We start from the raw sequence: 26,590 nt of genomic DNA, 5'->3' as shown, positions 1-26,590 counted from the left end.
TTGAATGTCATACATAAGAAGAACAAATGATATTCTGCACCAGAATGCTGCTGAGCTATGAATTATGTGAGCCTGTAGCTGAGAAGGGGGGGGGGGGATAACAAGACTCTTATATATGGAGCCTGTTTTCATGTATGAGGTAAAACAGTGCAGTGTTGAATAACTGCAGTCTTATTATACTCAGATATAGAACATGAGACTTCATAGCATATCCAAAGAGGTGATGAGCAGTTTGAGAGTCACAGGGGATTTATTTGTTAATTTCAATTTCAATTTATACTATTGCCCAACTCAAAATAATGACACACTTTGGTTAACAATTAAAAAACATCAATATAGTAATAAATACATAATTGATAGTTAATACAAAGCCTAATTCCTCTCTGTTCCGTATTAGCTGGCTTGTAGGCCTGCATTCCTATTGGTCCGGAAGAGCCGGGCTGTGATTGGACGTTATATAGCACTCTTGATTGGCTTGTATGGGGTTGCCGTGATTGGGAAAAACCAAGCGCGGCAAGCTCAAAAACCTGTCATTGGCTGCCTAGCCGCAGCCAGTTCTATAAAAAGAACTGCCGCGGCTAGGGCTGTTGTCTCAGAATCTATTGGCTAAATAAAGAGCTGTTGTTCACTACTCAAGCCTCATCTTTCTATGGGACCCACTGGCCATACTTAACACTCTCCATAAAATCAGCATCAGCATAACCATTTCATTAGGTACGCCATACATTCTATGCATTGTGACATTGCTTGTCTTCAAGGCCTTACAAAAGGCCAAATCATCTGGGGCTAATCTTTTCTCTGGAAGATGATGTTCCAAACTAGCGTGTTCAATAACAGCAAAATCTGTCTTCCTGGAGCCTTCCTGAATGAGACCTTAGTAGACAGCACGTGGAACATACCTCTCCTGCTGGATATGATGGACAGACACAATTGGGCATGGTGTTTTTTTTTTTGACAGGCCATTTTATAGTAGGCTACATTGCATCTGCTTTTTCTCAAAACAACCAGTTGACAATATGCCTATACTGACATATATATTTTTTTGCCTAGTCTAAACAGATGGTCTTTGAGTTAAGTCCACAATTGAGTACAGAATTTCTGTTGCTAAGCAAAACAGTTGCTGCCTGAATTTTGCCCTGCTTTATGACCTTTCTTGCTATAGGTATTAAATGAATCAATGTAGTTGCTAAGTTAGTAGCAGGTTTGCTAACTGAATCTGGCTTCTCCATTGACTTTGCTTTTCAGATGGTCACAAAAGGTAATCAAATGACTCCAAGACACTGCAACCATCCTAAATGCATGCCAATTGCCAAGCATCTAAATTTTGATAATGTGATCACGGGGGATGCTGTAATGGTTGTAAGTGTGAAAAATGTCATAAGTCACTTTTTTTAGAGCCATTGTAACTTCCAATAGTCACTGTAAGTCAAGAACTACCTGTATAAGGAAATGCATACTATTCTTGGTAGAATTGTATTAATACTCACACTAGTCGTGAATTAGTGAATATTAATGAATGAATTTACAAATTAGGAAAGCAGAAAAATATTGTTTCATGATTTACCATAAAGTGTTGCTAAAATAAAAAAAACTATCTGTACATTTTAATTCTCATTCACTGCCTAAAATATTTTATTTTTCTTTGGAGGACATGTAAGATATTCAAGCAATACATAAAAATATTTTATTCCCATTATTTCCTCTATCATGTTGGTCAAACAAAGCATAATTAATTGATCACTCAATTTGCACTTTAAACCAAATCATATTTTTAGCTGATTGTATGCAACAAACTAATTTATTTCCAAAACAAATCAATAAATTAGTTTGCTGAATACAAGGGACTGACATAGGAACATTTTTGCTGGCTAATCAAACCTCACCCTTAAAACATGTTATAGGTTTGTTATGGTTTAGTGGAATTTTGGCTGTAATTTATTGAGAAGATTGGAACGGCAGAGTTTGGAACAGTTTAGATTTTTCCTTTGTATGAGGTTTGTCAATTGAAATAAAGATTAAACTATGTTCTTTCCTTAAGTAGGTAGAAATGTAGGAAAGGAATGTTTTGTTCATGAGAAAGGAACAAAATTCTCAATTTAAGAACATTTAATAGTACGCCTAACTTTTCTCCTCTTTTATCCTAAAGGATTTAACCATCTGTACCCAGTAATTGTGTACAAATGACACAGTAGTATATCTGTATGCATGCATGTTAGTGGAACTGCAATTCCACAAAAAGAACACGTGTAGGAAATCACCACTCCCTGAAAATTATATTAACATGTATTAATTACAATTAATTGCAATTAAAACAAGCTCATCCTGTTAAAAATTAGTTGATCTGTTCCTATTCTGATGTACAAGTCTGTCCCCAGACTTAAATGCAGTACACATGGATATGAACATTGAGAGTTCCCTCTTTACTCTGAACCCAAACAGCCCTTCTAAAGCAAAAAAAAACCAGAATGGAGACAAAAATTAAAAAGGAAAGAAGGAAAGGAAAGGAAGTACCAAACTGGATTGAAAACAGAAGGAAAGAAAAAAGAAGGAAAAATGAAAAAAAAAAAAGAGAGAAAAGATTTATCTAGAAAATTAAAATAGATTCAATAAATATGTGGCACCATCCAAATAATAGCTAATCCTCAAATGTATCCATGTTTTGCAACATAGTGTCTATAGTCTTTTGCACATTTTCCTTTTTTTCAACAATTCCTTCAATGCTTAACAGTAATTATTTCAGAGTAAAAATCATATTCTTATTCACCAAACCAAAAAAAAAAAAAAAACACCAGGTAGAGTTGTTTACACACAAAAAGTCTAATTACTTTTAAAAAGGAGACCATGGAAAACAGTTAAAAATCAATGCTTCCAGCCATTCAGATTGACAGCCATTAATTCTGTTCAAAGCTGGATGATTCACAAAAGTGTTTTAAAGTGCCCTTGTAAAGATAACTGGCTTTGCAATATTTTGATGTAGATTCTAGCCTGGAAGCTGGCTAACAAATTTGCATTTGTGGGAACCGAGTTACTGTGCAATTTTTTGAAATCAAGTTGGGCCACTTAAAGTTGTCAATTGGCAAGGTTAAATGAAAATTTAAAAAGTAAGAAAGGCGTTTCCAGTAATTTTCTATGAAGCAATAGCATGTATTTTTAATTGCCATAGTCAGAAAATATAATCACATGGTAGCAAGCAGACTGAAGAAATATGTTTCAGTTATTGTAAGTATTGACCAAGCTGACTTTATTCCAAAGAGAAATATAAAAGGCAATAGTTTGGTTTGTAATTAATACAAAGAACTTAAAAACAAAGCAAAAAAAGAAATCTGCATTTATCTCTTTGGATATGGAAAATATTTCATACAATTCCTACTGAATTTAAAAAATCCTAGAATTCAATGTTTGGATTAAAAATATACAGGTGGTCTTTGCAGTATGACTTTCATAGAGTCTGCCCATTATAGTTGAAGATGGTGATGGCCATTAAGCAATCCTTATATCCTGCTTTCCCTGATATGGCTGTTAAATGATGTGTGGGTTTTTAAGTGGAGCATAATGTGCCTCAGGACTGAGGTAGACCCTTGGAGGTACTTCAGTGGCTGTAACTTCAAAATGGGTTGTAAGTAGCTTTGTAGGTCTTATGTAGCTTTGAATAATCATTAGGTGACTGGTGATATCTTGAGGACTAACTGTGAACAAACTGCATTATGGCTAATGGAATGCTGTCTGGACATTTTTAAAAACAGTAAAGGAACAAGGCAAAGATAGCTGCTCTTTACTTTATTTTTCATCAGTGTGGTAGAAATACTGGCTGAAAATTCTGAAGTGATAGATACACAAACAATAGTTTTCTGAATTTGCGGAAAGGAATATCAACTTAAATGTCATGAAAATGATAACTATCAAGGTAATAAAAATGAAAACTCATTTATTCAGCTTTAGAGAATATTATGGATACAAAACCAAAAATCTTTGAAGATTTTTAAAATAAGAAAAATCAATTTTCCACAAGGAGAGTCTGGTTGTCAGCTCACTCACTGGAATACCTTGGTTTGTACCTGACAAGCAACAATCAAGAAATATACCAAAATAAAATTAAGTTATGAGGACCTATTAAATGAGACCTTGAAATGTGAAGTTATCTTGGTTAGGATTAACTGCAATTATCAAAATGAATGTACTACTCAAATTAAATTATCTATTCCAAATGGTTCAGACTTGCAGAGAAAACTCTATAGGTAATCTTTACTTTAGCAAGAGTAACTGGACAAAGAACTAAGTAACATCTTCATAAGACGCAATTCAGAATCTAAATCCCAACATTCATACATACATACATTTTTCTCTAACCAATTTATTTCACTTTTCTGATACTAATTATAGAAATAGTAATAGAAATTAATCTATTTTGGTTTTGAGAACAATAAGATTGTATGTTTTGGATTTGGGTATGAAGGAAGGATAAGCAATACATTTAGTGCAAATTAATATTTCATGTAGAAAAATTGGCAGAAACATACCACCAGTTTAAAAATCCAAATTAAGAGTTGTAATAGTTTTGACTATGATAAAACAAGGAACTAATGATGATCTCCCCTGATGAAATACTTGACATTTCCCGCATTGGCTGAGAGCTCAAAAACACAGATGGCTCTGTGGCCCCACGCTTCTGCAGGGTCATTTGCAAAAATGAATCAAGCAAATGTAAATTCATTTATACTATAAATTCACTTGCCAAAAGCAACACCAACCATAAGAACCTCCATTCTCACCCTGACCTAACCATACAGCAACGTGCCTGCTCCCGTGTACTCCACACAGAACTCAAAAAACGTCTAAACAATGGAGAGAAGGACCTGTACATTGACCACCGTGCTGACTGTATCAAAAGTAAGTCACACAATCCGCAACTCAGCTTTAACCTTCAACCACAACCCTACCTCAACCAATCCGCCATCACCCAAGACTAGGCACGCACGCCCCTAACTACCTCAATTCCAACTACTGCTGGCCTTAAATGCAAGCTACTCAATGCAAGAGGCCTTGTAAATAAAATACCTGAATTTCTCCTCTTACTAAATATGGCTAAATTCGACATCATATTTGTCTGTGAAACATGGCTCAACGCATCTCTCCCTGACTCCATTACCACAGTAAGAGACTATCATGTTTACCAATCAGATCGTGAAATTCATAAAGGAGGTGGTGTTGCTATCTTCCATAAAAAGTCCTTACATCTAAAAAACATCCAGGAGCTTGCTCTTCCTGAGACCATCATCTGTGAACTATCCTTAAATATCACATTTCGATTCTTACTATGTTACAGAGCACCTGATTATGACATTGAACATGTAAACAAGCTAAATTCACTACTAACATGGGCAGCATCCTGCTCAAATGCTTTTATCTTTCTTGGTGACTTCAATCTACCTCATATTAACTGGACCCTAAACAAATGTACAACTAAACCCATACACGCAACCTTCTACAATGCTGTTACAAATCTGGGACTGGAACAACTAGTAACCAACAATACTAGACTTAACAACTGCTTCTATCTCATCTTCTACAATAGTTTGAATTTAATTTACGGAATATAAACTAAAGAACCCTTTTCCAACAGTGACTACAATATGATTGACTTTTGTCTCAACATATGCCCACACAAAAATCATCACAATGACGTAATCCCCAATTATAACTTCAAAAAAGTCAACTATGATCTTATAGACAATGATCTCTCATCCCTTGATTGGCAATCTCTATTCACTGGATGCTATACTGTTGAAGACCATTACAACATATTTTTACTTGAAGTCAAAAGAATCATCAAACTATATGTACCAACAACAACTCCCCCCCCCCCCAAAAAAAAACAGATTACCCATAACAATAAGGAAACTTCAATCCAAAAAGAGATCACTCTGGCGGAAAAACAAATCTGGTCACATTGTCAACTTCAAAAGCCAATACAAAAATTTATGCCACCAGATAAAGACTGAATGCACCTATTAGCACATTAAACAAGAGGAAAACCTTCTACGCACCAATTCCACCTGCGCTTTTTACAATTTTGTAAACAACAAACTAAAAGACTCAAGGTCCATCCCATCCCTGATAGGACCTAATGATAAAGTCTGCAACGACGACACCATTAAAGCCAACTTCTTTAACACATTCTTTGGCTCAGTATTTGTAAACAGCAATGGATCATGCTCAGTATTTCCTAGCTGAACCACAGAAAACTACAATGATCTAATATATATCAATTTTACAGAAGACAATGTTGAAAAAACACTATGCAATCTAAAACCATCTCTATCTATTGGACCGGATGGAATATGTGCCTGCTTCTTAAAAAAGCTATCCACTGCCATAGCAGAACCTCTAAGCATAATCTTTGAAAAATCATTCAGGACCAGCTCCTTGCCTAACCTATGGTCACAAGCCACGGTCATCCCCATCTTCAAAAAGGGAGACCCCAGCCTAGTTGAAAATTACAGACCAATCTCCTTATGCTGCATCACCTGTAAAGTCATGGAATCAATTATTAACCAATCCATTATCCTCCACTTAGAGACAAACAACCTACTCTCTAATAAACAATTTGGTTTCAGAAAAAAACTATCCTGTAATCTGCAACTCTTACACTGCAAAAACATATGGACTACACAACTCGACCAGGGCAAAACAATAGACGCAATTTACATAGACTTGTGTAAAGCCTTTGATTCAGTGGTACACGATAAACTACTCCTAAAACTAAAATCTTATGGTATCTCTGGACAACTGCATAACTGGATAGAAGCATTCCTGTCAAACAGACAACAAATGTTCAAAATTGGGAGTGTCCTATCAAATTCTGTACCTGTCAAAAGTGGTGTCCCCCAAGGCAGTGTTCTAGGACCAACTCTCTTCATACTCTACATAAATGACCTCTGTGATCATATTAAGAGCAACTGCGTTCTCTTCGCTGATGATGTAAAGCTATTCAACACCACAGACAATACTGCTACCCTTCAAAAAGATCTTGAGTATGTATCAGAATGGTCAAACAAATGGCAGCTTCAAATCTCAACAAATAAATGCTCTGCCCTACATATTGGCAAAAACTCAGAAAATAAAATACAAGCTGAATAGTCAAGACCTTGTTGATGATCCAAGCTCTGTAAAGGACCTTGGAATACTAATCTCTAATTATCTAAGTGCTAGAGCCCACTGTAACCACATAGCCAAAAAGACATTAAGAGTTGTTAACCTAATCCTATGTAGTTTTTTCTCTGGTAATATTACACTAATGACTAGAGCATACAAAACATTTGCTAGACCAATACTCGAATACAGCTCATCAGTCTGAAACCCACATTACGTATCTGATATTAGCACAGTTGAGAAAGTCCAGAAATATTTCACAAGAAGAGTTCTCCACTCCTCTACTCATTGTAGAATACCTTATGCCACCAGACTTGAAATTCTAGACCTAGAAAACCTTGAATTATGCTGTCTTCGGTCTGATCTAAGTATGGTATATAAAATCATAAGTTGCAATGATTTACCTGTCAATGAATACTTCAGCTTCAACCATAACAACACAAGATACAACAACAATAGATACAAACTCAAGGTTAACCACACCAAACTTGATTGCAGGAAATACGACTTCAGCAACAGAGTGGTCAATGTCTGGAATACTCTACCTGACCCTGTGGTTTCTTCTCCAAACTCCAAAAACTTTAACCTTAGACTGTCTACTATTGATCTCACCCCTTTCCTAAGAGATCTGTAGAGGGCGTGCATAAGCGCACCAACATGCCTACCATCCCTGTCCTATTATTTCTTTTATTTTTCTTATATGTACCCATTTCATGTATTCATAACTATGTATATACTTATACCTATTATCTTGTAAGCGATTGACAAATAAAAATAAATAAAAATAAATAAATAAAAAAACTGAAAATGCTTTACTAAGTGAAAAGATTCTTTCACTTCCATACATAGCTAATAAGAAAAACAGATTCTTTCTTTTAGGAAATATAGGGTACTTAAACCTAAAATTTCAGGCAGTATTTCTTATAGAAAGAAACAACAAGCAGGGAAAGGAGGAGAAAACTTGCATATAAATAATATGCACATCAACATTATTACTTATGTATATGCCCCATAAAAATGAAAAAAAAAAACACCCCACCTCTTATTGTACTTCCTCTTGTTTTATCAATTATTTATTTACCACACCTATTTTTCTAATCTTTCCTTATCATGCTTCTTTTTCTTTTTTCTTTATAAAGTATGTGTGCTGGATTTCTTTAGTAATCAGTGATTTTGAATAGACCAGGGCTATCAAACTCCCAGCTTATGGGCCAGATGCTTCATGCTCTGGCCATGCCCATACCCAATTTAGCAAAGGGAACAAAAGTCCCAATTTGTCACGTGTTGCTGCCGTGATGACGTGAGTTTTACACCCCTGGTATAGACAAAATTATTTGCTTCTACAGGGTTTAGAATCAGGTTTCAGTCAAAAGAGAATTGCCTGTTAGCATTGACTCCAATCCACGCTACAAATGTATTGGTAATATTTAATAACCTTGCACCTGCACTATGATCTAACAGTGGGCCTGGGATGCATTACATGAGATGACTTAAAGGAATTGCTAGCTGCAACTGAGAGATAATTCCTTCCTTGTAATCATCAGAGATTATGATGGAAATGGGACGGTTGAATAATAGTGTAGGAACATGAGATGCTAATTGGCAATCAGTTTCTCACTGCAAATAAGCACATTTTGACAATCCAACCTTGAAGTTACCACCTGAGATGTCATGGTCGATTAGTGAGATTTTTCGGAATAAATGCAACATTATACTTCTGTCTCTCCTGTAACAGATAATCTACCAGGGCAACCAGGTGTCTTCTTCCAAATCAGAGTCTAAGCTCTAAAGACTGAGATAACAGGGCTTGTGGTGAAAGTTGAATATGTGGACATACTCCCCATAAAGTTTTCTCCCATTTTTTGTAAGCTAATGGTCAGTTTTAAAAACAGTATATTTCAGCTGTGCAGAAGACTGTAATGTTGAGTGAAATGAAGCTTCAGCTGTATCTCTGCATTCAGGTCAAGGCCTTTGAGGTTGGAGGATGGAATCAATTGCCCTGGACTTGACATATGGACTGTTAATATTTTTAGATTACTTAAACGTATTAGTTTACACTTCTAGTCAGCAGAGCAAGAGATGTTGTGCCAAGTGCATCAATACTTAGCATCTTTCATTCTTGCTTCATTAACTAGTTCCTCAATTTTGTATAAAAGCAGCATCATGAATTCTGTCATCACGAAAACAGAAGAGCTAAATGTTTCGTTATGAATCAGATACACATCCATGGGTGAAAGACAGAACTCCTGGTAACTCTATCATCTTATGACTTCCAGGATCATCAGATGTTTTTCCTCTTTTTCAATGTCATGAGGTCTCTTGTAATCCCTAAACATGCGGCCTTCACATAGTACAGGTTTTATTATTGAATTTCATTCTGCTTTCATCATTGTATATGTTGAGATCATCTCCATTCAGATGAAATGTTTCTGGCTTCCTCTGTGACTTATCATCTCTTCAAGTGATTACATAATATTCCCAAAGTCATTAATAATGTTAATCATAACTAATCCAGGATTTTCCTGAAAGTTCCTTAGAGATGGCTGTGAACAGCATTTCTCTTGTTTGGAGTTGCTATAACTTTTCAATGTTAAAGTTAAACATGACAACATAAGCATGCATTTAAAGTGTCTTCATCAGTTGTTACAGTATTGTCTTAAACTCCTCTTGTCATCCTAAACCAGAGATATAAAACTGAAGTAGAAAGTACTATGTTTGGGATTCAGAAATCTTGTATGCAAGTCCCAGAACCCTTCCAAAATTTGCTACCAAATTCTAATTTCCAATGTGTAAAAGTAACAGAGGCCCTTTATGTTTGTCTTACCTGGGAAGAAACAGATTGAGGGGAAAATGATTGCACATGACTACAATATGTTAGCAACAAAAACATAGAAAAAACATAAATCAATATGTATCTAATCTATTCTATTCTATTCTACTCTCAAGATTATGTAGTCATGTGTTTTTATGTAACATGTGTTGTGTTACATTAGCCTTAATTCACTATTAATTCACTATTCACTAATTTTGAGAGATGGTAGCCTAATAATTTAATTAAACATAAACCTAGATATATGTGTGCTTTTATTAACACACACAGATATATATACAGCCAACAAGGCCATAGGCTATAAATTGGTAAATTGATACCCTATTTGTGATATCTTGACACTTGTTGCTTCATATCTTGTGAACTCTAGAAAAGATTAGGAAGGCAGTTACATTATGGTGTTTCTTTAGAACAAGACACATTTAACGAACTATTGCAGGCAAAAGCTAAGTCATATTCTAGTGATTTTCTAAACCCATCATTTATTGCATATTGCATACTTTGGCTAGTCAATGATAATTTCAATTTAATACCAATAGTGTCAACAGAGATAACATTTTGATTGAGATCCTTCATGGTAGAACCGAGAAACTGATTAAAAATACTTAAGAATATCCATTATTCCCAATAATGAACTTATTTCACAATCTAGATTTGGTACTAAGATATTGTATGTAGACTAATTTTTTTATAGAAGTCTGCCCTTTATTAGTCAATTATTAATGTGAGCATAATGCTTTTTTGTGATTTTTCATGTTTGAGTCATCCAGGTTCTGAACCCGCCTATTTTTATAAATTTTCCTAGAACATAGAATACTTTCCTTAATGAAGGTCAGAAACATTGCACTAATCAAAAGAATCCAATCTCAGAGGATTGGTCAGACTTTTCTGACCTAACAGATAAGTCTAAATTACAATGCTGGGTTCCAACAGAGATAATGAATGACTTTATGGCTCACAGATGCTCATTACACCATTCTGAGTCCCAGTCTTCTTCAATAATCATAAGGAGCTTCACCACATACATGTTGCTTTATGTCTGCATTTCCAGGAATGTTTGTCTGTAAGGTATCCTTGTTAAAATTAAAGGACTAGCTAGTTCATTTTAAATATCTAAAATAGATTAAAAAACAAGTATTAATGCTAGCTCTCTGCAATGAATCCAATTGTAGCTTAAATAGATTAAGAAACTTAGGAATGTAAGAACTTGCCTTATAACATTGGGTGTTTGGTTCAGTATTATCTTTCCTGGCTGACAGCTGCTTTCCAGAGACATAAACTAAGTGAAGATTTATACCAGATGGTATGTAAAAAAAAAATTTAAACTATAAATGGCAAAGAATGAATCTGGGAATGACTCCAAATAAAGCCATGTTTGTGAGCACAGTTTCTTCTCGAGTTTGTTTGTTTGTTTATTAGATTTATATAGCTGCCAGAAGAAATCTGGGCAGTAAATACAATAAAAACACAGTACATTAAAAAGGCAATTTAAAACAATAAACAACCCTGATGCCATTATATTGCTCATACATATACACAAACCACCCCATGCCAAGTCTATCTATACACTGATTCCTTATGAGGAAAAAGCCAGATTTCCTCAAGGACAACTGGGTTCAGGAGCATCCATATGTCTGGAGGAAATGCTGTTCCTTTATACAGATGACTTGAAGGCATACTTCCAATGGCCAATAGTTTGACATTGTTTCACTAAGGGACCTGGTGTTATCTCCATCCTGCCAGATCCAGTAAAATGGCCAGAATAGGGTAGGTAGTCCCATAAGTAATCTGACCTATGTCGTGTAAGATTTTAAATGTGATAACTAGCACCTTAAATTGAATCTGGAAGTCTACTGGGAGATGCAGCAGTGGTATTACATAGGAAATGATGAAGGTCTGAAGGGTAATGAAAAGTTTTCCCAGTCTAGGAAAGCAAACAATAGATACGCAAGCTGTATTTATTCAAATACCATCCTTGCCACAACCGCTACCTGTTCTTTGAAGAAGTAAATGATGTACTCAACCCAAGTAGTTTCGTGTAGATATTAAATAGGAAAGGGGAAAGATTTAACCTGAGGCATCCTATAGAGCAGGGACAAAGAATCCACATAGGTGTGATCCGATCCAAGATCATCATTACCTGTTCATTCCAGGCAATGAATAAGGCCTTAACTGAACTATCTTCAGGAGCTTCAAGAACTAGTTTTTTTATTTACTTATTTATTAAATTTTTATCTATCCCATATGCCGTATCCACTATCTATCCCACATGCCATAGTCACAGAACACATCAAAACAATCAGGAAATGATCCCACCTATGACAAGGGTCTAATGACAATATCTCCTAAGTTGTTGAAGTTTGTGTTTTTAAAAAAGATCATGGTTTTGCATAACAACTTGTAATTTCTAATTGTAATCCTAAAACTCTACACATCTGAATTTTGCAAGCAAAAATCTGAACTGAAATTCAGGATTAATGACTCAGGAAACAATGATCTATATTTAACTGAATGGTCAAGCTTAATTCTTGGTGATAATATAAGCAATCTATGTATTTTTGGCAACTATGTGAATGTAGTTTGTATAGTCTGTTTCTATGACTTTTTTCAATCTCTGGGACTTTTTTCCAACTTCCCTATTTCAGCTAAATTATAGATTTTCTGGTTGTTTCTCATCTTAATACTCCCATGTTTAACATTTCATTTTTGGAGATTGGCCAAGGTTGACTTAATGTTCCTTCCTACTGTGTCAATGAAATTAATAGGATTTATACAGAACTATTAGAAGAAGAATTTGCAAAATGATTCTCCAAATGGTTTAACACTGTCTTAGAGATATAAATAATTCTAGGCTGGCTTATGTAAATCAGTGCACATCAGATAACATGTGCCCTATTATACTTAGAAGAGCAAAAACACCAGAGGATCACTGCTGGATTAAGAATCAGAAGTGTTCCATACTAGCATGAGCTTGTAGGCCTGCGTTCCTGTGGTCCGGAAAAGCCGGGCCCTGATTGAACAAAACAAGCAATCCTGATTGGTTCGTATTCGGGCTGCCGCGATTGGGTAAAACCAAGCGCGGCAAAAAAGCATGTCATAGAGCTGCCTAGCGCAGCCAGCTCTATAAAAAGGGCTGCTGCGGCTGGGTTTGTTGTCTCAGTATCTGATCTCCTAATAAAGAGCTGTTGTTACTACCTCGAGTCTCGTCTCTCCTTGGGACTCACTGCCCAGACTTAACACTGGCGCGAAGGTGGGATACTGAGACAACAAGAGCTGACTAGCACGTGGCAGATAGCGCGGAGGCGACCAGCAAAATGGCCAGCAGCGCTGTACCACCCGCACCATTCGATCCAGCCAGCGAGGACTGGGAGTCCTACATTGATCGCTTCCAAATGTTTTGGAATCAAACAACCTGAAAGACGCCACCGGCAGATGGGCTGCCGATTTAACCAAGCGCGGCAGCTCAAAACAGTAGGCTGCTAGGGCCAGTCTATAAAGGCTGCTGCGGCTGGGTTGTTGTCTCAGACTTCCTAAAACGTTGTTCTACAGTCGCTCTCCTTGGTGCCACGGAAGATCTGGGATTCAGCTAGATGACCATGAGCCACACACTCGCTCAGCCCCTGGTCAAAGAATGTAGAGCTAGCCTTGGAGATAAGAAAGATATGAGTGAACTATTAGGAAGAAATTTGCAGAGAAGATTATATAATACTAAGAAAAAGGAGAATTTGAGAAAGAAAATGAAAATAAACCCGTCTTGGGTTTCTTTAGTAAAATGGACAGAGAGTTGCTCAAATGAGCTTTCTTGACTCATCTAAAGGGCAAGTATGGTTTTCATACTGTATATGGTATTATTGTGAGGCCTATAAATTATATTTCACTAATTTGTCATATTAATTGAAGTTTACAAAGTACTTTTCTTTTACCATTGTTATTTTGAAGTCTGATAAATATTCACTGTATCTTTTTACTTGTAGTTGGCAAAGAAGTTACTGCAATCTAAATTCCTTTATATTTTCTTCACAATAAGGCTAATTGTCTCACCCTGTTTGTTTGTTTGTTTGTTTATTCTCAGTTGCTATGCTGCAGTTGATCAATGGCAAGAACACTATGAAAAAAGTTAGCCATACACAATCAGCAAAATGGCCTGAACAATATCATCCATCAACATGGACATTTGCAATTTGCCCTCTATTTTCTCATAAATCAAGTCATAATCCCACAAGGAAGAAGAGCAGTTCATGAAAAGGCAAGATGGCAGCATTTATCGGCAGAGTGAGAGAAATGTTCCCTCTAGGATACAGTAATTATTTTGACTCAATGAGAAATAAAGAAGAGAAGAGATGGTACTGGAAACCTGGAGAGTGTCTGCTTCACTTCATTACTATTCCCAAGACTAAACACACACATATGCTTTTTATTGAAAAGCCAGTAATTCTGAATCTTGACACAGGTGAAAACTTAAATGACATTTGCAAATTCTGATTTATGTTCCTGTTTAACTCTGAAACATTCTTGTGACGTTCTACAAACTTACTCAGATTAGTGGTCAATGTCTATCAATGACTTTGACTAATCTTGTTTTACAATTTGGTACTAATTTATAAAAATACCAGATTATCTTTTATTTATCAAGCAAAACTCTGATTATTTCTCTACTCATGTTTGAATTTCTTCCTATGTGGAAATGCTGTATTAGATGAAAAACTTTTCAAATAATATTGTGAAGGATTCCAAACTTTTGAGTTATACTGCCTTCCTAGAAACTTCCTCACAAAAGCAAGGCCACCACCTCACTGGTAAACTTGTAGCCTTTATTAATGTTTTAGCAAATTAATAAATGTATTGGTTCAGTTACACTATTTTAGTGCAAAATTATTAAAAAACCATGGCATTTCATTTGGCTACAAAAACAACCATCTATACTGAATCCTGAATACATACAAAGGGGATATTAAAAGACTAATGGATTGGACTGGATGGGCTTGGATTGGACTGGATGAACTAAATGGGTAAATCACATTGATATGTCCATGTTAAGAAGTGATCATGAAATACCATATCAATACATCATCCAAACTTATCTGGGTCAGTCACCAGGACCATAAATTTAGTCTTCTGAGCTTTCAAACTCATGCTGGAACGCATCCAGGGGACTTCTTTCTAGTAGAATGTGTCCAAATGTAGACAATATTATTCTACAATTTTCCATAATCTGGCAACCATCACCTACTTTGGTACTGATAAATATTAATCACTTTTAAACACAGATTACTACAGTAGTGAGAGGCTTTGAAATAAATATATTTAGAACAGATCAGTAAAAAATTGACTTAACTTTTCTAATTTTTCAAAATTATCTGACTCATACCATATTTCCTTCCAAATCAGCTTTTAAAAGAAATGTTTACAAACTTTGAACATACTAATGGAAAAAGTCTTTTTAGTTGTTTTTGGATTATTTTTAATCTATGAACATAGTTTTTTGTGGCTTGGAAATATTAATTCTGATAAGTTTTTGAGTATGTTCTTTGATATCAAGGTGAACATGAGTAAGCAATATGAGGCAGCTATTAGATGGCTAACATGATTCTTGGCTGCATTAGAAGCAGGATTCATGGCTAAATTAGAAGAAAAAGATATAGGAAGGAATTATTCTCCTGTATTCAGTACTGGTGAGACTAGATCTTTACTACAGTACTATGTTCAATCTGAACATACAACATTATTGACATATTAGGACAGATTCAAAGGAAGCAATAAAGTTGGTAGAATTTAGGAGATGTCCTTGAGGTTAGCCTGTGGAATTTGGGATATTTAGTGTGGAGAAAAGAAGACTGAGAAGAGACATAACAGTCATGTTTATGTACATACAGCAAAACTACTAAGGAAGATTGTCAATTTTCCTTGGACGTAGAAACTAGGATCAGAACCAGTAATCATTAGCTGAGCTACCTAGATTTTATTTGAATATAAGGAAAAACTACTTGATGGCAAGGGCTGAAGGTGTGGAATAGTCTACTTTAAACTTTATAGATTTTTCCTTTCTGGGCATTTTTTGAGTATTTAGAGAACTACAATTAATGGATGGTTTAACTGGTTTTCCTGCAGACTGCAGAGGGTTGAAATAAGCATTGTGTCCTTGGCATTGTAAGTTTCTATGATTGTATGGGTACACTTTGAGCTATAATAAGTACTGTAATGAGTGATCAAAGCAAGGCTAAAATCTAATTTTGACTTTATATTATTGCTCCAAATTATTTAATAATATTAGTCTTCTGTCACATTAAAATTATTATTCATAACATTTGGAAAGATTTCAGATGTTCAGGCTGAATTATATTTTTTCAGCACTACTCTGAATCTCTTAGAAAAAAAGCTATGATAGATGACGAATTAAGTCCAGGTAAATGTCTAAAAATCTTTCAGGAAAGCCTTTAATAAAGCTAGAAATCTCAAGAGGCACTTGTGATACAGCACCTGAAAAGAAATTTTGTAGAGGGAATAAAGTGAAACAAGCAAGATGTTCTTTTCAACTTTTATGGATTGATGTGGAGAAAAAAATCAAGATACACTGTTCTAGAGTATCCTGCTTCTGAAAATTTCCTACTGATATCTGTTTCAAATTCTGATTCTTCAGCATTATTGAAGTTGCTTGTTATTCAGAAACTAAAGTGTGCTACACAAAGTTCGTTCTCATTTTTACATGCTTGTATTTTGTCGTACAATCAGTGGATGTGGTTGGAAACAATCAGTGGAGAAAACAGAACATATAAAGTTGGATAAATTGTAATTTCAGTCAGAAATTATGTTATGTTAAATTTAAGTTATGTTAAATTGCTCTTGGGAATTGTGAATAAAAGAATAAACATGCTTAATCATGTAACTCTGAGAACAAAGACTACATTTGTTCAAAGTTCTTTGCTTTTATTTTTATATACTACAAGACTGTCTTGAAGGTTTGTGGTTCACTTATACCCAAGTACCACTTGGCACTGTTCCAGTTACCTATATGGATTCAGATTTTTCTTCTTACTCCACTTAAATTAATCCCTTTTCTTTTTATACCACAGTTTTCCATTTATTGTCTTCTTCAAGGAAGAGCCTCTTCTCACTGTTGTTCCTATTTCTCAAGCTGCCATGTCTTTTCAGATAAGCCATCAAAATTCAGCCTGTTTTCCCAGAACTATCATTCATAGGGATACAATCATTATTTTTCCAAAATTGCTTTCTCTTACCCTTTGAGCAGTGGAACATATGAAAAATTAATTTTTTGTGTTTTAAAAAAGTACAAAATTAGAAATTTAGGTCAGGAATTTTTAGAAGAGTATTTAAGACCTGAGAACAGGCAAAGTACAGAGTTAATACATTTTTGCACAACCCTATGTGAGACAGTATGATGGAGGATGCAATGCATGAAAAGCAGTCCATGACACATATCCTTATTTTATTACAGATCATTTCTCCTGACATTGGAAGTATGTAGGAAGTATTCCGTGATAATCCTAGAAAGTGAAGTGAGTAACAAGATAGTATTGTATCTTTTTCATTATGAAAGTGCTGTTTTTGCTAAATGTTTTCTGTTAAAAGTAATGGTCATAAGTAATCTTGACTTAAAACTGGAAAAACTAGTAGAGAAATAGAAATCACTTTTGGTTTTAGATACTTCCCAATGTGGCTTATATTGAGAGTTTTTTTAAAAAAAATTCAACAGTACTTTCCTTTTTTCAGTCAATATAACTGCTATTTTGAAAGTTGCCATTATTTGCTTCAGGAGTTGCTCCATCACAATGTCATAGAAAAAAAAATCAGTTAAACACCAAAACAAATTTAAATAAGTTTTTTTTAAAAAAAATCCTTCATCTTTAGAAGCTGCGTAAGCCTGCAAATATGAAGCATTTGACAAAAATTATTGAAACCATTTCTGGATCTTGCATTCTCCTAATTCATCTCTTTGACTATGCCAAAGAAGAGCCAAACTGATCATCAGTGGCCAAAAGTTTAAAGAGTGTTTTCTAAATAAACAGCAATTTTCTTACAATAAGTTTCCTCACTTTGCATTACTAATCAGCAGGGCTTTTAATGTCCCTAAAAACAAAATAGATTTGGTTGGTGCATTTAAACTGAAACCTGGAAATATCAGTAATCTTTTGCTTTCATTATTTAATTTACAAAAGGCCTTCAATCAAACATGTGGCATCAGACAAACACCTGGCAATGCAGCTGTAGTCTTTTCAATTGGAATAATAAGTACATAAGATAAATTCTTTTTTTCTCATTCTTTCTGTTGCTCATGAAAGCTAAGCGAGGTAAGATAGAGCTCTGGATACATCTAGACATAAAGGATATTTCTGTTCATTCCTCTTTTGGTATTTTTTTTTTACATAATGTAAACAACTATACAGAATAGATATTTTACAGCTTCCATTTCTCTAGTGCAGTGTTTCTCAATCTTGGCAATTTTAAAATGTGTGGATTTCAATGCCTAGAGTTATGAGAAGTCCACATATCATAAAGTTGTTAAGGTTGAGAAACACTGTTCTAGTATATTGAAGTGATGAACAACTGGAGTGACACAACATATCTGGACTGGCCATTGGGGAAAGTGAAACTGAATACCTTGCAGCTTGATGAAAACAGAGTTTGAGCCTGAAATTATATTTGAATTGTTATGCTTTATGAAAGTTAGTCAAAAAATTATTGTAGCCACTTAAGAAGCATGTAAATAAAAGGTACGTTTCAAACATAAGGAGAATATAGTATTTGGCACAGGTAGAACTTCATGTAAACACGCATTTGTTTAGGTGCATAGGTAAACATGTCCCTGTTTTCTAATACATACAGCAAACGCTATGAAGAAATAGAAGACAAGTGTTACATCTACTCGTAAAACACTTTTTGCAATAATTTTTATTAATTACAGACTACAAAGATTACAAAGATTTTAAAAAAACTAATATAAACTATGAAAAAGATAAAGAAATAAAGAATGACCAAAGGCAGGGGGAAAAAATTCACCAAATGACACAGTGCTTTGAGCAATCCTGTAGCCTGTCTGTTGTCCCTGTCAAAAGATTTGTAGGTCGGTCTCAGCCACTCACAGGGGTTAAAGGTCATAGGCCGTGATCTGTTGATTTACCAAAGTATGATCAACCCACACAAATTATAAGCGTAAGAGAGTCCTGACAACTTCAATATGATAAGCAATGAGAGCAATTATTTGTGACATGTGAAACCAGTGTGAAAGCATAATTCTGTCACTGCATGACAAGGCATTATTAGCAGGGCAGGCAGCAGCTTGAAGGGGAAATGGCTTTCAAAAACTCAGGGAAAAAGGAGAGGGCAGAGAATAACTGAGCTACTTTAACAAATTGGGTCATAGCTTAGCTCCTCTGAGTAATAGGCTTTATACTTAGTAGAGAGGGGGAGAATGAAAGGAAAGGAAATTGAAGGCAGGAGCCTACTGAAGACTTACTGAAGTCATTACTGATATTGTTAGTTACAGACTTGTAAAAACTTACCTTTGTTTACAATTTGCAAGCAAACCTATTTTACATGTAACCAATTTATACTTACTTAGGGACAAGCCTGTAACCAATTTATACTTACTTAGGGACAAGCCTGGATCTATGGAAATAAAAATAGAAATAGATTGTTCAAACAGAAAGACTGAATGTGTGAAGAGAAAACTATCAGGAAACTTTTACCATCATTCAATTTTACAAAAGGCCATAACCTACTAGAAATAGACTTTTTCTGGTCCTGCCTCTACACAACTAACGTCCTACATTTGTTATGAGTGATTGTACAATTTTAGACTGATAAGTCATTTTTCTTCCTAACTTAAAAAACAGAAAGAAAAGGAAAAGTAGCGCATTCTTTTAGTTGTATAAATGTCTTGCTTTCAGGGAGAGGTTTTTTTATATAGGACATTGACAAATAAAATTATTGTAGTAATGTCAGTTATATATCACACATCAGATTTGAGTGCCTCCTTGGATTAATGATATATATTGACCTAAACATTATTCCATGTATTTCATGGTTCACACAAATGGGATCATTCTAGGAAACTATTTCAATTTGGAACTAATTCAAAAACAAAACAAAACACCCCCCTCAGTTTCACCCATCTTGATATTATCATGTGCAAAATTACCATTAGTTTTATTTTGTTGAATTTTTATTGTTATCTATTTATTCCAAATTTGACTTCCATGCATCCATGGCTTCCACTAAGCTCCTTATTCTAACTATCTTTACATTTTATCTATGCACACAGACACAAATAAATTTAGCTGACCAATATGAGTTTGTTTATTCAAATAAGAAATACCGGATAAGCTTTGAACAACAGCTGCCAAATTATCACAGGCTTCATGAAGATGTCTAAAACGAATACAAGTGATATTCCTGCTATAATCTCTTCAGGTCTCCAAAGTTGGTAGCCAGTGAGAAAGAAAGGAACTGACAATTACCAAGAAGCATTCTTGTAAATTGGTGTTCTGTAAAGTGTTATGGATCCATGGCAGCCATTTTGTGAAATAACATATTCCGCAACCTACATTTTGGGAAGTAACATATTCCACAACACATTTCCATTATGTTCTATGTTTGAAAATTTCCTGTTGATTCAGTACACATATCATTAATTTTAATACTTATTTTAATGTGTTTTTCCTTCCACTCTGAACACAAAGTAGTATCACATGATATAACACCTCCATGAAATAATTTAATTTTGTTTAAATATTATTGAATCAATTTTATTAAAATCAAATGTAAAATGTAGCATGTGATGGTTGCCTTTTCTTCCAATAATTGGTTTACAGATTCCTTTGTGGACAACGTGGGGGATTTGTTATATATTTTTCCAAAATTCAAAGAACAAAATTAATTTTAGGCTAAGATTAAAATAACTGGCCATAGACACAAAGCCTTGAACTCTGATAGTTATCCATTGTTTTCCACATAATCTTTCATGTTTTCTTGATTGCTTTAAATAAATTGAAATGGGAATAGTGGTTATAAAGGTGTGTCATTTATTATTTTAAAATGTTTTATTAATGTTATTAAATAATAAGGTACAATTAGAGTTGATTTTGTGCTTCATTATGGTTTGCTAGGATGTAAGACAAAAATTAAAAATGTAAAGTGCTGAAATTAGGGTTTTTTTCAAATCCAGATTGCTTTGGATATAGGCCAAGTTCTCACAAAACCCTAGGTTTACTACCAACTGTACAGTATGTGACACACCAGTCATGCAGGGTGGGCTATCGATCAGCTACATGACAATCTGTCTCTGTAACTCTGTATACTCTAGGCAATAAAAAAAGAAGATAACTGAGTTCTTGGAGGCCTGCCACGAGCTGGGGTTAGGACATGAATTGTGCAGAGCAATGTTGTTATATTGCAGCTGTATTTACCTTTACGCTGTTATGTCACAAACATGGGCTTGGAAGGGTCAAAGGACAATTAGGTAGCAGAATAAAGTTTGAAGCACTCCCCTTCCTTTAAATACCCCCTTTCACCAGAAATCATCTTCTACACTTTCTGAAAAGAAAATAGAATGGACAGATAAATGATTAATACAACTGAGATGTGAATCCTATTAAGTTTAGTTGCTGTTGCTGTTATTTTGTTTTTACTTTTATACTGTTTCTGTTTTAAAAAATTTCTAGCTGTCTGGAATGCTCACCAGAGGAGAAAGGTGGGCTATGAATCAAAACAAACACCATTTTGTCAGGGCTGAAGAACTTGTTAGATGTTCAGTCTTCATCAGTAAATAGTACTAGCACTTCACTAAACCAATGTTTTGCAAAACCTTCCTATTTAAATAAATCAGCAGTGTCATTTGGTACCACCAAGTCTGATTAAATACAAAGAGTTTTAATATTTAGCAATTGCAAATTAGAAGGGAATAAAATCTATTGAACTAAAAGGTATACTGTAGATGTGGTTTATTCCCATCTATATACACCATATTGGCCATTCTCAGAATCTTTTATACTGCTTTGTTGAAACCAAATTAAGTGTTCAGCTAATAGTTTTAAATCCTATAACCTAAATAGAAATAACTATAAATTGGACATACCTAACACAATAAACCCTGATTTAGGTCAGTCTTAGCTTAGTGTGATACATGTTTAGACATTATAGCTGACCATCGTGAAATAGACAGCTATATCTCATTGAGTCTATCATGGTTTAAATTAAATGAAGATGAAGCTAAAGTGTTATATTTCTCAGAATGTACATTTTAAGAATCTTGTTCTTATTTATACAAAAAATATTGTCAAGATGTCCCAAATGTGCTTTTTCAAAAGACAACTTCGTTTGTTTGTTTGTTTTTCTTGAAAATGTTTTGGGGTAAAAGAGGCTTTTTCAAAAGGCAACTTTGGTTTTTTTTCCCATTAAATATGTTTTGGGCTAAAAGAGAGAGTAAAAAACAGAACAGCCCTCTCTCAACAGAGGGGAGGGATATGATACCACCTATCTCCTGTTTAGACACAACCCTTTCAGCAGTTCCAAGAAGGTTCTACACCCATCTGCACTTGGATTCAGGTGACCCTGAGGGCACAGATAAATCCTAAGGGACCTAAATGACTCTCAGAAAGTTAATTACCCAGCTCCAAAGTGCTAACAATCAGATAATTGCAAGGAATAGTAATCCTTCCATTCCCCAGCTTTCAATCAGAACTGAAGCTACTTCTTGGATGAGAAGTGAAACATTTTAGTGAAAACACAACAACAAAACTCCAGTTTTTAAAAAAGCACCTTTGAGACAACCATGACCTGGATGACTAAGAATAAATATTGTCAAGATGACTTGTCAAAGTCATTTACATTCAATTCAACTAAGTAGAATATATAGGCTTTGTACCACAGCCTAGAGTCCCAAGTATGTAAATTATTTGTCATTTCTTGACACTGACAGATTATAATTTGTATATTTCTTTTTTGCATTTGTTTTAACTCTTTTAATTGTTTTATGATTGTTCACCACCCAGTTTCACTGGTTTCAGATGGGTAGCTATACAAGTAATGGAAGGGAAGGGAGGGAGGAAAGGATCAATAATACTTAAAATTTAAACGTTAAAATACCACATTAACAGCAGATATTCCAGACTATAAAAATCCAGAAGAATAAAAAGTTTGTTGCTAGTGCTGAAAATTCAGCACAGTAGATGCCCAGTGAAACTCTATGGAAAGGTTATTCCATATCTGAGTCTCTGAGCATCTGAGAAACACCTCTAATTTATAGCTTATCCTTGAGAAAATAACCAAAACCATGCCCTCTCCCCATTTTTCCTTTAAAGATTTATTGACCGATTGAAGCATTTAAAAGAAGCCTCCCCTCTGCAATAATGACCACTGGATTCTGCTAAAAATCTGAGATGAGTTTCAAGCCATGAAAACATATTGCTGCTTATGATCACCATCCTCAATAAGCAATTTATGGAATATTTCTTTAAGTGTTATTTGATTTGATGCTACCATTTTTTCCTCCAAACATATTTTCTGATGTTCTTGTTTAATAATGACATTTCAGTACAAAGACATAAAAATATCCAAATGTTTTTAATCTTCAAGTAACCTGTGGTAAGTCTGCTAGCTATAAAATAATAATAATGTTTTCGATTTCTACAGCTAAATTAAAGGAGAAATTACTCTAGGGGATCATTATACTTAATTTCACCTTGTACTCTTGAAAACAAACACAAGACACAAGACTTGATGTGAACATAGAATATAAGATCTAATATCTCTCTTTTTCATTTAAAGAAATATACTGAAACTCCCTATACTGGAGAATGTTTCCTCATTGCCAAGACAACTTTTATAGATAATGAGCTATATTATGATGACCTGGAATTTGTATAGATAGAATCCTTTTCGAAATGGAAAAATCAAAAATCATGTAGCAAATGCATTATTGAAAAATACATTTTCAAAAGAAAGCACAATTTGTTATAAGGAAGAATTGGCAGGAAATGTAAAAAAAATACTTTGTTATAACTTATCTGATATTGAAGGAGGGAGGGAGGGGGAGGGAGGGAGGGAGGGAGGGAGGAAGGAAGGAAGGAAGGAAGGAAAGAAGGAAGGAAGGAAGGAAGGAAGGAAGGAAGGAAGGAAGGAAGGAAGGAAGGAAGATGTGTAGCCATACTACCTATATCTTGTTTGCAAAATATCACACCTTGGTTCTTACTGACAGACTTCTGCTTCTTAGTTCCAACTTTATTCTGTATGGATGTATGATGTAAAGCCATAATTTGGGGGCTGGCCTGACATTCTTGCCCAAGACATTGCTGAAAGGATATCTTCAAGTTTCAGTTTACTGAAGTTGTTAGAACTGCCAGTTAAATCATATCCCCACAATTTTTACAGTTTTACTGTCCCCACAATTTTTACAGTTTTACAGTCAGCCTGCTAGTGAGGAAGATTATAATTTTCTCAAACATGTGCCAAAGAGGGAGTTTTCGATAGAGAAAATAATCAATACAGTGAGAGTGCAGAACTTCCCCAACAACTATGTTTTTTCAAAGCAAACTCTTGCAATAGGTTGCTGTTCCTACTGGTAATTTTGCTACACCTTCCAGCCAGCTGATTTCTGCCTGTCCGCTGCAACCCAGTTTTTATCTTCTTCAACCTGTGTGAAATCTTGATAAAAAGAGGAAAAGGTTTCATACTTTCTATAGAGAAGAAAAATTTAGGAAGACAATGATTTTCACTGCATCTGTGCTTTTCCTTACACTTTCACATACTTGTCCCCAACTGCCCAGCCTCTCCTTACCCCAAAATGACAGCAACATAGCTGGTCTCATTTTGGAGAAAATTTATTATAAGGGGAGCAGTTTATGAAGTGGAAAATAAGATATTAACAGGGATCTTTCTTTTCCCTTCCCTAACACTGACCTTTGAGGATCAAAAAAGCTACAATCAACAGGTGACTTCTCCATCTTTTCAGTTCAGAAAGATTTTATTTTGCTCTCCATTAACAAGTGGTTAATTAACACAACTACAACCAAAAATAACCACCAAACCACAGCCACAAACAATTACTATCCCTTCAAATAATACCACAAATAATATCTCCTTACTCATCAGAGACACCATGGAACTTGAACAGAAATGTCCAAATGCCATCTTATTTGGTCTCGACGACACCAACGAATCAGATGACATCACCAAAGTTTGTAATATCATAAGCAACTCAAATACAACAAACATCTCTCCTGAAGATATCATTGAAATAAACAGAGATGGCCATGGGTACAACAAATACATATCCAAATACATATCCATACTGCAAAGAATCTGCTCCCGTGAACTCTGCGCAGAACTCAAAAACGATCTAGACAATGGAGAAAAGGACCTATACATTGGCTACAGAGGTGATTTCATCAAAAGAAAGTCACACAACCCACAACTCCGCATCCAACCCCACCCCATCCAATCCAAAATCACTCAAAACTAGGCATGCACGCCCCTAACTACCTCTATTCCAACCACAACTGGCCTTAAATGCAAGCTACTCAATGCAAGAAGCCTTGTAAATAAAATACCTGAATTTCTCCTCTTACTAAATACAGTTAAATTCGACATTATATTTGTCTGTGAAACATGGCTCAACGCATCTCTCCCTGACTCCATTACCACAGTAAGAGACTGTTGTGTTTACCGATCAGATTGTGAAATCCATAGAGGAGGTGGTGCTGCTATCTTCTATAAAAGGTTCCTACATCTAAAAATCATCCAAGTTACCCAGGAGCTTGCTATTCCTGAGACCATCATCTGTGAACTGTCCTTAGATATCACATTTCGGTTCTTACTATGTTACATCACCCCTGATTATGACATCGAAAATGCAAACAAGCTAAATACACTACTAACGTGGGCAGCATTCTGCCCACACGCTTTTATCTTTCTTGGTGACTTCATATTAACTGGACCCTTAACAAATGTACAACTGAACCCACACATGCAACCTTCTACAATGCAGTAACAAATCTGGGACTAGGCCAGCTAGTAACCAACAACGCTAGACTTAATAACTGCTTCGATCTCATCTTCTGCAATAGTTTGAATTCAATTTACAGAATACAAATTAAAGAACCCTGTTCCAACAGTGATCACAACATGATTGACTTTTGTCTCAACATACATCCACACAAAAATCATCACAACGATGTAATCCCCAATTATAACTTCAAAAAAGTCAACTATGATCTTATAAACAATGATCTCTCATCCCTTGATTGGCAATTTCTATTCTCTGGGTACAATACTGTAGAAGACCATTACAACATATTTTTACTTGAAGTCAAAAGAGTCATCAAACTATATGTACCATTAAAAACTCCCAAAACCAGAAAAAAACAAATTACCCAAAACAATAAGGAAGGTTCAATCCAAAAAGAAATCACTTTGGCGGAAAAACAAATCTGGTCACGTTGCCAACTTCAAAAGCTGATACAAAAATTTATGCCACCAGATAAAAACTGAATGCACCAATTATCACATTAAACAAGAAGAAAACCTTCTCGGCACCAATTCCACCCCCACTTTTTACAATTTTGTAAACAACAAACTAAAAGACTCAAGGTCCATCCC

Source organism: Notechis scutatus, chromosome 4 (assembly GCF_049901735.1).
Source record: "Notechis scutatus isolate UNSWTSFEM ecotype Mainland chromosome 4, rNotScu1.2, whole genome shotgun sequence".
In the NCBI taxonomy this organism is placed as follows: Eukaryota; Metazoa; Chordata; class Lepidosauria; order Squamata; family Elapidae; genus Notechis; species Notechis scutatus.
The sequence above is the reverse complement of the archived record's forward strand: the minus strand, read 5'-3'. Positions refer to the sequence as shown.